We start from the raw sequence: 17,537 nt of genomic DNA on the forward strand, positions 1-17,537 counted from the left end.
ATCAACTTAATTATTGCCCAATTGCCTGGCATGTCTATGGGATGGCTGATGAACCAGCCGGTTTCTGCGCTGCTTGTTGGACAAGTGACTGCACAGGACAGATCTGCAGAGATTTCATCCCAAAGGATGGAAGTGAAAATACAGAAAGCAATCACATTAAGGGTTACCAGCAAGTTTGTGAGCACTGGACGGGTGAGAAACTGCAGATGACTGGGCAGCGCATCACAGATTAATAAAAACCTAGTAAAACTTTCAAACTGACTCTCACTTCTGTACCTATAGGGGGTGTAACCATGTGTGTGCTGTTGCTTGTGGCAACCTCACCCACACCACACTGGGTAACATATGGGCAAGGTGCCGGGATGATGCGCTGTAGTGGAAAAGGGAGAAAGGGAAAGAGGGGTTCCTTTGCTTCTGCACTGAAAAACTCATACAGAGAAATTGGCTTATGTTGCAAAGCAATTCCCACTCGTGAATAAACTATTAAAGATACACACAAAGTACCATGTGTAGTCACCACTTGTGCTAAAGGAACACTGGACAACCACCGGAAGAAGCAGCTGGGAGACCGAAGCATGCATAACTGTCTGCTTTCCTCTGAAATGCCCATGGGGCTGTGACGGTCTCTGAAGGTGAGTCCCTGTACCACGCAGGCACAACCTGACAAGCTGCCACTTGAAATGGTTTCCAAAAAATACAGTCTTGTAAATACAAGTAGACTGAATGGCTCTTGAGCTTAAGAGTAGCATGTGTAACACTGAGGATATGGAGTCAGGCCTCTCCTAGAGACCCCAGGGGACCATGGGGACAGGGAAAACTTGGAGTTTTCAGTTATCGTATCTTGTATATGGCAGCAATCAAGATGAAAAGAACATTTCCAAAGACAAAATTCTAATATGACTCCATTGTTAATTCTCCTGTATTTTCCTGCAGTGAATTTATCATCATGAGTTACAAGTTGCAACTTTCAGACCTGAAATAATTCAGCAGAAATTACCATTGCTTTGGTGCTATTTTAACGTTATTTAACTTTAAGCATAAAATATGAGTATTTAACAACAGATTTCAAATCAATGAAAATCTAATCAGAAGAAGGCTTTCTGATAAATGGAAAAATTTGATTTGCATTTGAATTGCTACAAAATCATTCTTATCATTTATATACTGTCCACAAAACAGTAATCTTTTTGCAGGTATTGCAATAACCTAATAAAAAAGCAGTAAGTACAACCAGAGAGTGTGTAAGGATGAAACAAAACTCCCCAATATTCAAAATGATCATAATACTTAATATCTGTGTAGCTGTTTTTATTATCATCTCTTTTATTCCTGTTAGTTGAAATAGATAAATGGATTTTTACAGTCCCTGTGGAAGAAGTCTGCACCTTTAACAAGGTCTTTGCAGGAGTGGTTGGAATAAGGTGTTGCTTCAGGTGAAAACACAGTCCCAGCCTGGCTGGAAAGCGTTTAAGACTGATCCTCACACCAAACGAGAAGAAACATGGCACCATGGAAGGAACTCAGAGGTTTTAATTGTCTAATGATGCCAAATCCAATCAGTTTTTATAGACATGATGAATCAGCCCAGGGTGTTAACAGGGGAGTTAATGACCAGCTGGATTTAGTACCTCTTCATGTTTTCATTGAGTCATGAAAACATCAGGAAACGCCCTAGACCTTCATTTTTTTTCTTCAGTTACTAAGAAAGCATCTCAAGACTAATTTAATGAAGTATCTGGACAACAATGGTTTCCTCAGGCAGCCAGGGAGGAAAATTCCCTTCACAACCCTCCCGTTAGCAGTGGAGGAGATTTTTCTGCACTCCTGATAAAGCAAAGAGCTAGGAAAATTGATGACTTTTATGTGGAAATTAAGGATGGTATCAGTGGCATCTAATAGAGCTTTTCCAGGGCAATGGAAGGATCAGGCCTCTTCCTTTTGGATCCTGACTTGATCAAAGAGAGAGAACTTTATTATTTGTTATAGTCATGCCGATATTTAGATATTGGCAAGTATGTATCCACAGCAAAAGTGCATGCCACGTCCTTTGGTAATAATTTACAAAAGAAAGAGACTATAATTTCTGATCAGGATTGCTTAATGAGTTATACAGCTACACACACAGTGGAAGAACAAGTCATAGAGAAATCATATAGCAAAGGCTTCAGCAGAAGATGAGCCAAATCCATCTTTTCCTTTTCTCTCCTGTTCTCCACTTAAACAACCATACTGTGAATATGTACACTACCTCACTTCCAGAAAAATTATGCTCTTTGTCTTCAAATTCTGTGAAACAATATTATCTGCTGTGTGACAGATGGCTTACCTGTTCCTCAGTAAAATCTGTTCATTTCTTCCCTTTTAAAAAAAATATTTTTACTATTTGCATATAGTTAGGCTCTCCATTTTCTCTTCTGTTTTGACACTTTAAAGAGACACAGCTATGTAGAGCAAGGAATCCTGCTTTAGTCATCTGAATGACTTCTGTAAAGATGGAAGAGCCTAAAGCCTCAAGTAAATTATTTGCCAGTCTTCCTCACGCCTACACACTTTATCTGTTACTCAGGTTGTTTAGGCAAAAAGCAAACAAAGGGTTGAGCAAATTCTTAGAAAAGAGTGTGTTTTCTGAGGGATCAGATTCTGCACAGAAACTGTATCTAAAATCAATACGCAAAACCATTTTTTTACTGCTCTAGTCTAATTCCAACATTTGGAAATGATGAAGGAGCTGAATCCTGGAGATTAAAAGTTTTATAAGTAGCAGCAGCATTGGACAAAGAACAAAAATATTAAATTGCTTCTACCTGTAAATAAGCCAGACAGAGGAGACCTAGTTCTTTCTAGTGTCAGAAGCATCTATCAGTGGCAAACACTTTGAATGCCCAACATATGTCACAAATGCACAAAATATTCATCAGTGCTTCAAATTCCCAGGCAACTTTTACAACATAGTTATTAACTGTCAAAACATAGATTGGCAAAACTATGAAAATAGGATGGTCCTTTGTATTGGGTTTGCATGGCAAGGTTTTGGTAGCAGAGGGGCTACAGGGGTGGCTTCTGTGAGAAGATGCCAGAAGCTTCCCCCATGTCCGACAGAGCCAGTGCCAGCTGGCTCCAAGACAGACCCGCCACTGGCCAAGGCCGAACCCATCAGCGATGGTGGTAGCACCTCTGTGATAACATATTTAAGAAGGGGAAAAAAAACTGCTGCACAACAGCAATTGCAGCCGAAGAGAGAGGAGTGAGAATATGTGAGAGAAACAACTCTGCAGACGCCAAGGTCAGTGAAGAAGGAGGGGAGGAGGTGCTCCAGGTGCCGGAGCAGACATTCCCCTGCAGCCCATGGTGAAGACCATGGTGAGGCAGGTTGTCTCCCTGCAGCCCATGGAGGTTAATGGTGGAGCAGATATCCACCTGCAGCCCGTGGAGGACCCCACACCGGAGCAGGCTCCTGGCAGGACCTGTGGCCCCATGGAGAGAGGAGCCCACGCTGGAGCAGATTTGCTGGCAGGACTTGTGGCCCCGTGGGGGACCCACGCTGGAGCAGTCTGTTCCTGAAGGACTGCATCCCATGGAAGGGACCCATGCTGGAGCAGTTTGTGAAGAACTGCAGCCCGTGGGAAGGACTCATGTTGGAGAAGTTCGTGGAGGACTGTCTCCCATGGGTGGGACCCCACGCTGGAGCAGGGGAAGAGTGTGAGGAGTCCTCCCCCTGAGGAGGAAGCAGCAGCAAAGACAACGTGTGATGAACGGACCACAACCCCCATTCCCCGTCCCCCTGCGCTGCTCGGGGGGAGGAGGTAGAGAAAACCAGGAGTGAAGTTGAGCCCAGGAAGAAGGGAGGGGTGGGGGGAAGGTGTTTTATGATTGTTTTTATTTCTCATTATCCTGCTCTGATTTAGATTGCTAATAAATTAAATTAATTTCCCCAAGTTGAGTCTGTTTTGCCTGTGATGGTAATTGGTGAGTGATCTCCCTGTCTTTATCTCGACCCACGAGCCTTTCGTTATATTTTCTCTCCCCTGTCCAGCTGAGGAGGGGGAGTGATAGAGCGGCTTGGTGGGCACCTGGTGTCCAGCCAAGGTCAACCCACCACATCCTTCTTCTCACCATCTCTTGTGGGCTTCCTTACTGGAGGTGGTACTTTCTTGCTCTTCTTCCCATTCAGTGCCCCTGTTTGCCACCCCTTGAATGCTGAGGCACTTTAAGATGCAGCAAGTACATGTTTATGGGCCTTCTGCCCTGGAGTGTTTTTTTTTTCTTCTGTAAAATAGCATCACCCCACTCCTCTAATTTTCAAACTTCATTCTACTTGAGCTCTTCCTGGACTGCATTTCACTTGAAAACACTGATAAAATACTATAGCTTGTTATTATTTAAATATTAAATTAATGCACTGAAACCAATCCAGGATTTAATTTTCACTTTTCAAATGCCCCTTGTGTCAGGAGCAACAATTACAGAAATTGTCATTATTTTGGTGAAAGTGTCATACTGAAAGTAAAGATATCTACAGCTTTCACAAAGCAGTTTAGCATGTGCCAGACCCACTTGGACAGAAAAGCAATTGCATGGTGTGGTGAGTAATCTTTTATCCACATTGGGTCAGGAAATCTGGAAAAGGTGAGAGCGCTCAAAAAGGGAGCAGGAATGTCTAAAGTGGCTGTGTTATTTTTTGTACAGAAAAGCAAGAACATGTGATTTAATCAAAGTGCCATTGATCCACAGTGTACTGCGGTGTAGTAAAACACTACAAAGTATGAGTGTCCTGCTGTTTTCTTTTCAGATGATATGGAAGCTGATAGATGATTCTGTCTGGATTCTGGACAGGGTAGTGCCACACATCTATATACAGAAGCAGCAAGAGGGAGTGTGAACCCTGTGCAATATATCACAAGCTTCTAAATATAGACATAGCTGTTAACCTTTAAGGTTAGAAGAAACTGTTCACATCAGTGTTAGACTCCGTTAACTAGAATGCCTGGCATACTTGTTTACATCTTCATTTTTCAAAGGAAAGACAGATTTGAAAGCGGAATAATTTTCACATAGCCCCAAAATTTAAAATTATCAAATTCACCACCACCAAAAAAGACTGCTAAAGCACATAACAGTCCACATGAGATAAATCAGTGTTACATAAAACAGAGGCCAAATTTCCATTAGCAGACCAAAGATTATATAAAGCATTGCAAGTTATTTACCATGTTAAAGTGATGAAGCTTGGCCTTCTGCAATTTTCTGGGTTTTTCTTCCTAACCTTTCCTATGGGACATACTTGAACTCACCCCATATAGCCTATGATGGTCCCCACGCTGGAGAAGAGATAAATGTTCAGCTGACTGTTGCCAAATAAAAAGTACAAAAAATCTGCTTCCTTTCCTTAAGATTGGTATTAATTTGTCTCTTCTATCCCAATTACAGGACAGTAATTGACTTTCCCCCACTAAAAAGGAACTTAGAGATGCATGCATGGACAGACAGAGAAGCAGGCAGGACGATTAACACAAGGATAGGCAGGGTGACTGCATAACCTTTATTTCTTAATTAAGTTAGGATAATTTAATTTAATCATCTAATAGGAGGAGTAGCTAGAGAGACATTCTGCAGACCTGCTAGGATACAGTGTCGTGGTTTAACATGGCAGGCAGACAAATACCACGCAGCCGCTCGCTCACTCTCCCCACTCCCAGTGGGACACGGAGAGAATCGGAAGGACAAGAGTGAGAAAAACTCATGGGTTGAGATAAAGACAGTTTAATAAAATACAAAAAAGGAAAATAATAATAATGATAGAATATGCAAAATGAGTGATGCACAATGCAATTGCTCACCACCCGCACTGACCGATAACCAAGAAGCAATCGCTACCTCCAGGAACACGGCTACCATTCATATACTGAGCATGACATCACATGGTATGGAATACCCTGTTGGCCAGCTGGGCCAGCTGTCCCAGCTATGTTCCCTCCCATCTTGTGCACCTGGCAGAGCATGGGAGTTGTCCTTGACTAGGAGGGTACTTAGCAACAACTGAAAACATCAGTGTGTTATCAACATTCTTCTCATACTAAATCCAAAACACAACACTAGGAAGAAATTTAACTCTATCCCAGCCAAAACCAGGACAGTGTCCACCCCTTATTCTATAGCATCTACATCATGCTTAGGTCTCACATTTTCCAAAAAATTCCAATTAATCACCAGCATATTTCTTGTCTCTCTCTCTATATATACACACACAGAGATACCATTCCCTTAGTCCATGGGCCATCCCTCTAAAAAGTCCGTTGAGTTCATTTAGTCCATGACTTTGGACTCCATCTGTCATAACCATCTTACTGGGCAGGACAGATGGTGTGTGGTGTTGGGCTGTTGCATCCTGAAGCCAGTTCTGATTTCAGTACTGATGCGTTCGTTCGGTTTTATCATCGTTGCACTTAGCTTGGTTTCATCAGAGTTAGTGCATTCTTCATTAATCTGGGTGATTTTAATCTGGGTGATTTTTACGTCCGGGCCTGCTGGCGACGGACGGAGTTCAGCTGTCTTTTCGCATATCTCGCAGCTCACCAAGGGATAGGGATCGGGTGGTTACCACCTCATTTGCGGGTTCTGCCTCCTCCTCCTCCTGTTGTCCTGATGGCACTGGTTCATCTTCATCCCTTACTAGATGAGCTGATTTTCTTGTGCATTTTCTTTTTTGTATAGGGGCGACTGATACCAGCATGGGTTGGTTCCCTGTTGCAGGGAGCAGAGTAACTGCCGTGCCTGCCGTGGGGGGTGGGGTAGCCTCAGGGCCTGTTGCTTTGTCATCAGCTGCAGAGACCTTTTCTTCCCCTTGGGGCTTCTGAGTGGTGTTAAAAAGGACTTGGTAGGCATGGGCCAGGCCCCAGCACATTGCAGTGTTTTGTGTCTCCCTAGAATGGCCAGGGTGACAGCATACTTCTTCCAAATATTCTACTAATTTTTCAGGATCCTGCACTTGTTCAGGGGTGAAGTTCCAGAACACTGGGGGTGCCCACCGTCCTAGGCATTTGCCCAAGCTATCCCATTCGCCCTGCCACTCATAACTATCCAGCCTTGGGGCAGATCTCTGGATGACATTCTTAAATTGCTTACTAACCTTGGATAAAACCGCAACAATATTCCCAAGGAGTACCAATAGATGTATCTTAACTACCCAGGGATGTTCAAGGTACTGACAAGTTATCTTAACAAAGGAGACGACATCATAAAGAAAAGTAGTGAGGGTGCCATTCTCTATTTCCTCCATAAAAAATCTCTCAGAGGAAAAGGTATACTTGCTAATGGTCTCTATGAGGTGGTACCCGAAATACAGTAACGGCTTCATTACGAATCCCAAATACCAAATAACCCCCAATGCCAGTGTTTTAGTAACAAATCTCCCAGGCAAAACATCACTAATCACTGCAGAGCACAGCAGACTACAAAACCCAACACCAATCTTTAACAGGTACAGCAAAAACAAGAGCATGGCGCAGAACAAATTAATATGTTATCAGATATAAATTCCTTAATATGCTCTAAATATGCTCTCAACCCTTCGCTGCCCCACGTTGGGCGCCAAAAAGGACTGTCGTGGTTTAACCCCAGCCAGCAAATAAACCCCACACAGCCGCTCACTCACCCCCCCACACTCCTCCGGTGGGATGGGGGAGAGAATCGAGAGAGCACAAGTAGGAAAACTCCCGGGTTGAGATAAAAACAGTTTAATTACTCTGCTGCCTCCCTGGGGCCCGGGTGAAGGACATTACTAGGAAGCTCCCTAGTCTCGTGCAGGCCTCCGATTACTACCCGCTACTGGTTATACAGGCTGGCAGGGATGAGGTTGCAGAGAGAAGTCCCAAAGGGATCAAAAGGGACTTCAGGGCACTGCGGCGACTGGTGGAAGGATCGGGTGCACAGGTAGTGTTTTCCTCGATCCCTTTAGTGGCGGGGAGGAATACTGAAGGGAACAGGAAAACTCATCAGATCAACACATGGCTTAGGGGCTGGTGCCATCGGCAGAATTTTGGCTTCTTTGACCACGGGGAGGTTTACACGGCACCGGGCCTGCTGGCGACGGACAGAGTTCAGCTGTCTCACAGGGGGAAAAGGATTCTCGCGTATGAGTTGGCGGGGCTCATCGAGAGGGCTTTAAACTAGGTTCGAAGGGGGAAGGGGATAAAACCAGGCTCACTAGAGAAGAGCCTAGGGGTGGCATGTCAATGTCGGGGGAGGAATCGGTAGCCCAGCTCAAGTGCATCTACACCAATGCACGCAGCATGGGCGGCAAACAGGAGGAGCTGGAAGCCATTGTGCAGCAGGATAGCTATGACTTAGTTGCCATCACAGGAACATGGTGGGATGAGTCTCACGATTGGAGTGCTGCAATGGATGGCTATAAGCTCTTCAGAAGGGACAGGCGAGGAAGGAGAGGCGGTGGGGTAGCCCTGTATGTTAGGGAGTGCTTCGATTGTTTAGAGCTCAACGATTGTGATGATAAGGTCGAGTGCTTGTGGATAAGGATGAGGGGGAAGGCCAACAAGGCAGATATCCTGCTGGGAGTCTGTTATAGACCACCTAGCCAAGATGAGGAGGCAGACAAAATATTCTACCAGAGGCTGGCAGAAGTCTCCCAGTCGCTAGCCCTTGTTCTCGTGGGGGACTTCAACTTTCCGGACGTCTGCTGGAAATACCACACGGCAGAGAGGAAACAGTCGAGGAGGTTCCTGGAGTGTGTGGAAGATAACTTCCTGGCACAGCTGGTAAGCGAGCCCACCAGGGGAGGTGCCTCACTTGACCTGCTGTTCACAAACAGAGAAGGACTGGTGGGAGATGTGGTGGTCGGAGGCCGGCTTGGGCTTAGCGACCATGAAATGTTAGAATTCTCGATACTTTGTGAAGTGAGGGGGGGGCCAGCAAAACCGCTACCATGGACTTCCGGAGGGCGGACTTGGCCTGCTCAGGACACTGGTCGAGAGGGTCCCTTGGGAGACAGTCCTGAAGGGCAAAGGGGTCCAGGAAGGCTGGACGTTCTTCAAGAAGGAAGTCTTAAAGGCGAAGGAGCAGGCCGTCCCCATGTGCCTTAAGAAGAACGGGAGGGGAAGACGACCGGCCTGGCTGAATGGGCAGTTCTGGCTGGGACTCAGGAAAAAAAGGAGAGTTTATCACTTGTGGAAGAAGGGGCAGGCAACTCAAGAAGAGTACAGGGATCTCGTTAGGTCGTGCAGAGAGGAAATTAGAAAGGCAAAAGCCCAGCTAGAACGCAACCTGGCTACTGTCGTGAGAGACAACAAAAAATGTTTTTACAAGTATATTAATGACAAAAGGAGAGCCAAGGAGAATCTCCATCCTCTATTGGATGCCGGGGGGGAACGTTGTCACCGAGGACAAGGATAAGGCTGAGGTACTCAACGCCTTCTTTGCCTCAGTCTTTAATAGTCAGAGCAGTTATCCTCAGGGTACTCAGCCCCCTGAGCTGGAAGACAGGGACGGCAAGCAGGATAAACCCCCCATAATCCAAGAGGAAGCAGTTAACGACCTGCTACGCCACCTGGACGTTCACAAGTCTATGGGGCCAGATGGGATCCACCCGAGGGTACTGAGGGAGCTGGCGGAGGAGCTTGCCAAGCCACTCTCCATCATTTGCCAGCAGTCCTGGTTAACAGGGGAGGTCCCGGATGACTGGAAGCTTGCCAATGTGACGCCCATCTACAAGAAGGGCCGGAAGGAGGATCCGGGGAACTACAGGCCGGTCAGCCTGACCTCGGTACTGGGGAAGATTATGGAGTGCTCACAAGGCATGTGCGGGACAACCAGGGGATCAGGCCGAGCCAGCACGGGTTCATGGAAGGCAGGTCCTGCTTGACCAACCTGATCTCCTTCTATGACCAGGTGACCTGCCTCGTGGATGAGGGAAAGGCTGTGGATGTGGTCTGCCTGGACTTCAGTAAAGCCTTTGACACTGTCTCCCACAGCATTCTCCTAGAGAAGCTGGCGGCTCACGGCCTAGACAGGTACACTCTTCGCTGGGTAAAAAACTGGCTGGACGGCCGAGCCCAGAGAGTTGTGGTGAACGGAGTTAAATCCAGTTGGCGGCCAGTCATGAGCGGTGTTCCCCAGGGCTCAGTACTGGGGCCGGTCCTGTTCAATATCTTTATCAACGATCTGGATGAGGGGATCGAGTGCTCCCTCAGTAAGTTTGCAGACGACACCAAGTTGGGCGGGAGTGTTGATCTGCTCGAGGGTAGGAAGGCTCTGCAGAGGGACCTGAACAGGCTGGATTGATGGGCCGAGGCCAGCTGTATGAGGTTCAACAAGGCCAAGTGCCGGGTCCTGCACTTCGGCCACAACAACCCCAGGCAACGCTACAGGCTTGGGGAAGAGTGGCTGGAAAGCTGCCCAGAGGAAAAGGACCTGGGGGTGCTGGTTGACAGCCGGCTGAACATGAGCCGGCAGTGTGCCCAGGTGGCCAAGAAGGCCAATAGCATCCTGGCCTGTATCAGAAATAGTGTGGCCAGCAGGAGTAGGGAGGTGATCGTGCCCCTGTACTCGGCACTGGTGAGGCCGCACCTCGAATACTGTGTTCCGTTTTGGGCCCCTCACTACAAGAAGGACATGGAGGTGTTGGAGCGTGTCCAGAGGAGGGCAACGAAGCTGGTGAAGGGCCTGGAGCACAAGTCTTATGAGGAGCGGCTGAGGGAACTGGGACTGTTTAGTCTGGAGAAGAGTAGGTTGAGGGGAGACCTCATTGCGCTCTACAACTACCTGAAGGGAGGTTGTAGTGAGGTAGGTGTTGGTCTCTTCTGCCAAGTAACTAGCGATAGGACGAGAGGAAATGGCCTCAAGTTGCGCCAAGGGAGGTTTAGATTGGACATTAGGAGAAATTTCTTTACTGAAAGAGTGGTCGGGCCTTGGAACAGGCTGCCCAGGGAAGTGGTTGAGTCACCATCCCTGGAAGTATTTAAAAGACGTGTAGATGAGGCGCTTAGGGACATGGCATGGTGGTGTTGGGTTGACGGTTGGACTCGATGATCTTAGAGGTCTTTTCCAACCTTAATGATTCTATGATTCTGTGATTCTATATTTCCCTGTTCCATATAATATGCTATAGGAATGCTATCAGGCTTCTTCCATCTCCCATGAGAGTATCATAGCACCTTTGGAAGAGTTCAGGGAAGATCAAGGCCTCTTGTGTCCAGCTACTTCCTTGCTGAGGAAGCTTAAACATTTTGTGAAGAGACTGCTCTTGCACATCTGATTTGGGTAATCTGCCTGAGGAAATCACGTAGGTACTGATGTAGTGGACCATCACAGAAGGATGCCAGCATGATGTGCAAGATATGAAAGCTCAAGACAACTCAAGAAATCACCTGTATCATATTGCCCCAAACAGCCACCAAGCGTCAACACTTTAATCCTACCATAATATAGCAGACCATTTGGATTACAGAAGTATGGTGGACAACTCTGAGCAACTGACTGGCATTAAGTCTGACAGAGAATTATTCAGTCCTAAAGAGAAACAGCATGGACTTGCCAGGGTGTTTCACTGGCGTACATGGTTTTCCTTCTAAAATCAGAAGGCAGTCTGCCTGGGGGTCACTGAGGCGATGGCAAGGGAAAAGAAGCTACTTCAGTGTGGGAGTTTCGTTTGTGTGTTGAAGGAGGGGCTGTATTAAGCCGGAGGATGTAGGACTTTGAACCAGAAAAGAGCTGAAATCAGTCAGAAGAGTCAAGGCCAATTCAGCAGTGCTGTCGTTGGACTGTTCATACAACAGAAATCATCATTTAGCTCTATGCATGGCTGTAAAACAAACAAGCATCAGTGACTAAAGGATAGGTTTGTTTTGTGCTCAGGTTAGAGAAAATTAATGAGTGGGTGTGCACACATGACTGGAAGCAATCAAGTTAGTGCAGCTTAATGAGTTACTATTAATCTGTTTTAATTGCATTAGCTGACACATGTAAACTCTTAGCTTGTTGCAAATGAAAATAAAATGTATTACCTTGAATTGCTTTTAAGCAGCAGTCATTTGGTTGCCTGCTTGTCCCTGCCCCATATGCTTAAGTGTTGAGAACTCATATGATTGTGTTATTTCTGAAGAATAATACGTGACTTTCTATGTGAACCTCCTACTGACGCAGGCTGAAAGATTTCCCCTCTAAAAGAAATGAGAGTAGAGCTGCTGAGAACAGCACCTAGTTCAGGTAACTTCCCAGCCTGAGCGAGCTTGCTCTCAGCCAGCCACAAGAAGATTGTCTCAGCTTCAAGGTTTAGAAAATGGGGTCCCCTAACCAAATTCAAAGGCCCCTAAATGTATGTATATAAGAAGAAACAACATGACTTCAAGAAAAACAAGGCAAAAGCCATCAGAATTTCAGATTGTCTATTTTCAGAGAACAAACTCTGCAGCTAACACAGCATTAGCATCATTGCAAGCATACAGAGCATTGTTTGTGCCCTGAGGGATGAAACAAGAACTAATGTTCTTCTGGGTTGTGAAATAAATTCAGCCTGTACATTTAGGTGATCACTAAGCTGGAAAAACAGTCTAAGAGGCTTCCCCCAAAACATTCAAGTCCCTCTTTACAAAGTTCCCTTTCTCCACACTGCTCCCATCCTTCAGTATTGCATGCAAATGTGCGCACACACAAAACACACCCATCCTCCCTCCCCTCCACTGTAGCAATAGCTCTGTGCAGCAAGCCCGGAGATGAGCATTATTGTGATTTAGCTGAAATCCCAGCTAAGAATCAGTTTTGGTACCATGTTTTTAATAACATGCCACCTTTGACTGAAGAGGTTTATGAATTCAGTCTGCTTTGTTTAGCACAGGAGCAGTAAGTAACTTGCCATTTTATTTCAAACACCCATTATTTCCGCAAGAGAAAAAAAAAAAGCCTCACACTTTAAAAGTGTTCGAAGGGGAAGTGATGTGTTCAACAGCTGAGAGTTATATTTGGAAAATGATTAGATTTTAGTATTAGGACATAAAACCAAGAATGATTCTGTATTGTCTGAACGTAAGATAAAATCAATTTGCATTTCATAAAAAAAATTTCCTGATTCAACAATCGTATAAAGGCATATTAGAACACCTTAGAATCTCCTGAATTTAAAAGCAGATCAAAAGAAGCCTCCTCAATGCAAAAATACTCTTTTTTTGTTTATATCATAACTGATTTCCTGATCAACAAATGAAGTTAGCTCAAACTTATTATTTAAATGTAAGCAAATTGGATATTATTGAGTTCTTTGTTTTGGATTGCATTTGTAAAATGTCCCAAGCAACTGGAAAGGACACAGTAGTCTTTTTTCAAAATGTTTCTGTTTATAACTCAAAAAAGATTGTGACTTACTAATTACTTAGCTTAATTTAAGCTGCAACCTGAAGATTTATGCAATTTAAAAGATCTTAAGAACAAAAAAGCCAAACCTAATGAAGCAAAATATTGGCCTATTTTTCCTAAAGCCATGTAAGTACATTTCTTAGCATGGATAAATAAATGTCTCAAGCAACTTAATACATTTTTTTCATTAAAAATTGTTTCTAAGTTGAAATTAAATAGAAAATACATCCTAAAAGAATTTTTTTAAAGCAGGTTTGACTTTGAGGTTTAACTGGCTCTTTTCAACTCTTCCATATAGTGATATGACAAATTCTGAGAAAAGAACCAGATAAATCATAAGGAATTTCAACAGCAGTTTATCTGGAAAGACAGACAATGATTTCTAATTTGTTAAACTGAAGTGCAATTACTCTGCTCAGTAACTGCGTGGTTTTTCTGCTCTCCTATAATCTTGGCCAGAACTTTATGCAGAACCTTTCAGGGAAAAGGGTTTTTTTCTCCCTAACTTCAGATGCATATTAGAATAGAACAGAACAGAACAGAATAGAATAGAATAGAAGAGAATGGAATAGAATAGAATAGCTCAGTTGGAAGGGACCTACAACGATCAGCTAGTCCAACTGCCTGACCACTTCAGGGCTGACCAAAAGTTAAAGCATATTATTAAGGGCATTGTCCAAATGCCTCTTAAAGACTGACAGGCATGGGGCATCGACCACCTCTCTAGGAAGCTTATTCCAATGTTTGACCACCCTCTTGGTAAAGAAATGCTTCCTAATGTCAAGTCTGAACCTCCTCTGACACAGCTTTGAACTGTTCCCACATGTTCTGTCACTGGATACCAGGGAGAAAAGATCAGCACCTCCCTCTCCACTTCCTCTCCTCAGGAAGCTGTAGAGACCAATGAGGTTCACAGCATTTTATTAATAAATCCAGGCATTCCTGTCTCAGAAACAGAATAAGCTGTATCACTAGTAATTTGGCTTCCTGTTCTAGATGAGAAAATATATCCTCATTTCATGATTTTATTGGCATATTAAAGGCTCAGGTGAACCTTATTAACTGTCCAGGTTTGCCATCTTTGTCTGCCATTATTTTAAAGTACTTTCCCTTTATGAATCTGATCCAGATTGAATACAATGCAATTTTTTAAAAACTGAACAGACTGTCGAGAACTGGGAAACATGTGCGAGTTTACCTCAAAAATTCTCTTCTTTGGCAGTTGTTCCACATGACAGTTAAAGGGATATTTCAGCCTGTTTGCAGCTTCAGGTCAGGACCAGACCTGCCAGTCACTGACAAATAAGGGAACTCCCTATCTTGGAATTTCCCTTTATTTAAGGTAATTTTTTCAGCCAGAATAATTCTATTATTCTTTATTCTTTGCAAAATTACAGATAATTTTGGCTTTATTTTGGAAAAAAATACCCACACAAATTAAAAATCCCACAACTATTTCTCCAGCTATTGAAGATGGGGATAATTCATCCTGAAAAAACCACCCCAAATCTCTGTATGTCAGTATCCATGTTTATCAGACTACAGAGGCTCTCTTTGTTCCAAAGTAGTCCACATTTGGCTTTTATTATTCAAAGAGACGATTTTTTTTTTTTTTTGGTAAACGTGAAGCCAAGGTTAACAGATACGTTCATATACAGTCTACAAAGCATGTCCTCTAGGAGAAGGCAGGATTATACTGCAGTTATAGGGAAAAAAATCCTGGAGTAAATTGCATCCTCTTGATATTTGTTTTATCAGGGACAGCAGCAGAGGGATGCTACTATCTACAGAAGGTATTGGTGGAAGAGCGGCAGGCCGGCCAGTTTTGGGAATGAGTAACTGGTAGCCATTTGGCCATTTAGCAGATCACCAGGCCAATGACCCTGCAGTGTCCTATGGTCAGTGTTCCCTGGCTGGGTTCTGGTGCTTAAAAGATGGAAGCAAGGTTAAATAGAAATTAGCAAATTTTGTGTAATTAAACTAATTAGAGCTTATATTGATATTTCACCTCATCAAGGAAACAGTGCTGAGACTCTCTAAAGCAGCCCCTAAAACTCCCCACACCAGCTACTTTTTTACTGAATGAGGTTCAGCTGGCCAAGTCCTTGAAAGACCAGGATGTTGCCTCTGAGCTGTGTTCTGTGACCTTGTGGAAGTGGGAAAAGGGTAGACTTAAGGAGGGCTTATTATCAGAAACTTTTTCCCCTAGATACATTCAGAAGACATAGTGGAGCTCGGATATAGCCTTCTGTATAGCAAGAGTGTCTGGGTCCTCTGGTCTGGTCTGCTACACTCTGGTCTGTTTCTTCAGGATAACAGGGGGACTACACATGCTTTTCTCCCTTTAACGTGGTAGTTAAAACATGGGCTCTGCCCCAGCCAGTGGACTGTTTATTGGCTTCTTTCTAGCGTTCATGAGAGTGCTGATGATTTTATTGAAGAATCCATTTTTTAGTTTGGTTAGAGACCTGTTTTTTGCTAAAACATAGATTCTCTACTAATTCGATCTCATGCTCCATTAATCAGAGCAGTGATAACTTAGCAAGAAAGGAATAAAAAGTGTTACCACTGCCGCCTTGGTCTGCATTTGCAAGTTCTGAGCAGCAATAGCAGTTTAAACAAGTGAGTATTAAGTAATCGGGCCACGTCTGTGTTGTGGTTTAACCCAGCAGGCAGCTAAACACCACACAGCCGCTCGCTCACTCCCCCCACAGTGGGATGGGGGAGAGAATCGGAAGAGTAAAAATTAGAACACTTAAGGGTTGACATAAGAACAGTTTAATAATTGAAATAAAATATAATAATAATAATAATAATAATAAATAATTAAAAGAAAGATAACAAAAAAAGAGAGAAATAAAACCCAAGAAAGACAAGTGATGCAAATGAAAAAAAAACCAAAACAAAACAATTGCTCACCACCCGCAGACCAATGCCCAGCCAGTCCCTGAGCAGCGGCCCCCCGGCTAGCTTTTCCCTAGTTTATATACTAAGAATGACATCATATGCTATGGAATATCCCATTGGCCAGTTTGGGTCAGTTGTCCTGGCTGTGCCCCCGCCCAGCTTCTTGTGTATCTCCAGCCTTCTCAGTCGGTACAGCATGAGAAGCTGAGAAGGCCTTGAATCTGTGTAAGCACTTCTCAGCCATAATGAAAACATCTCTATGTTATCAACACTGTTTTCAGCACAAATCCAAAACATAGCCCCATACTAACTACTATGAAAAAAAATTAACTCTATCGCAGCCAAAACAAGCACATTCTCCACGTTTTATTCCATACCATTTACGTCATGCTCAGGTCTCACACTATCCAGTACAACCTCATTAACTACCACCCCCTTCCCATCCTTTGATATAACATGCAGATATCATTCCATTAGCCTATTGGCCATCCCTCTAAAACGTCTTTTAAAAAGTCCGCAAATGTCCACTGAGTTCATTTAGTCCATGACTTTGGGCTCCATCTCTCACGACAGCCCTTCCGGGCAGGAGAGATGGTGTGCGATGTTGGACTGTTGCATCCTGAAACCAGGTCTGGTTCCAACACCGCTACGCTTGTCCGGTTCTATCATCGCTGCATTTTGCTCGGTTTTCATCAAAGTTCATTCTTCATTAATCTGGGTGATTCGTACTGCAATACCGTTGATATGACATATAGCAACCAGAGAAGTGATCACATAAAGTATTATATAGCAATTAATATCATACAATTCAGTTCATTGGCCATTATCACCCAAAATTAAATCCCCTTGAGGTACACACCAGACATCCCCATCGTTTCGCATTACCCACCAAGTGCACCCAGGTCCTTGAGCAAAAGCAATCCCACGGATGTGTTTTCCCTTGCCAGAGGCAGGAGTAACCCAGACTGTCTTCCCCAGCACATTTCTTATGTGCACTACAGGGACTTCATCCCCCTCTACAGTACGTAAGAGTTTTGATTGGGCAGGGCCACCTCGACTGAAAGATCCCCTAGTATTGACTAACCAGGTGGCTTTTGCTAAATGTGTATACCAATGCTTGAATGTCCCACCACCCATTGCTCTCAGTGTATTCTTTAGCAGTCCATTGTATTGTTCGATTTTCCCAGAGGCTGGTGCATGATAGGGGATGTGATATACCCACTCAATGCCATGCTCTTTGGCCCAGGTGTCTAGGAGGGTGTTTCGGAAAT

General features: G+C 44.2%; 1 protein-coding gene across 3 annotated transcripts in view; it reads right to left on the reverse strand.

The window, feature by feature from the left end:
• LOC142075110 (3',5'-cyclic-AMP phosphodiesterase 4D-like) overlaps positions 1 to 17,537 on the reverse strand; it is a 659,649-nt gene that overhangs the window by 194,580 nt on the left and 447,532 nt on the right. The gene's annotated exons all lie outside the window — the stretch shown is intronic.

This window comes from Calonectris borealis, chromosome W, assembly GCF_964195595.1.
Source record: "Calonectris borealis chromosome W, bCalBor7.hap1.2, whole genome shotgun sequence".
In the NCBI taxonomy this organism is placed as follows: domain Eukaryota; kingdom Metazoa; phylum Chordata; class Aves; order Procellariiformes; family Procellariidae; genus Calonectris; species Calonectris borealis.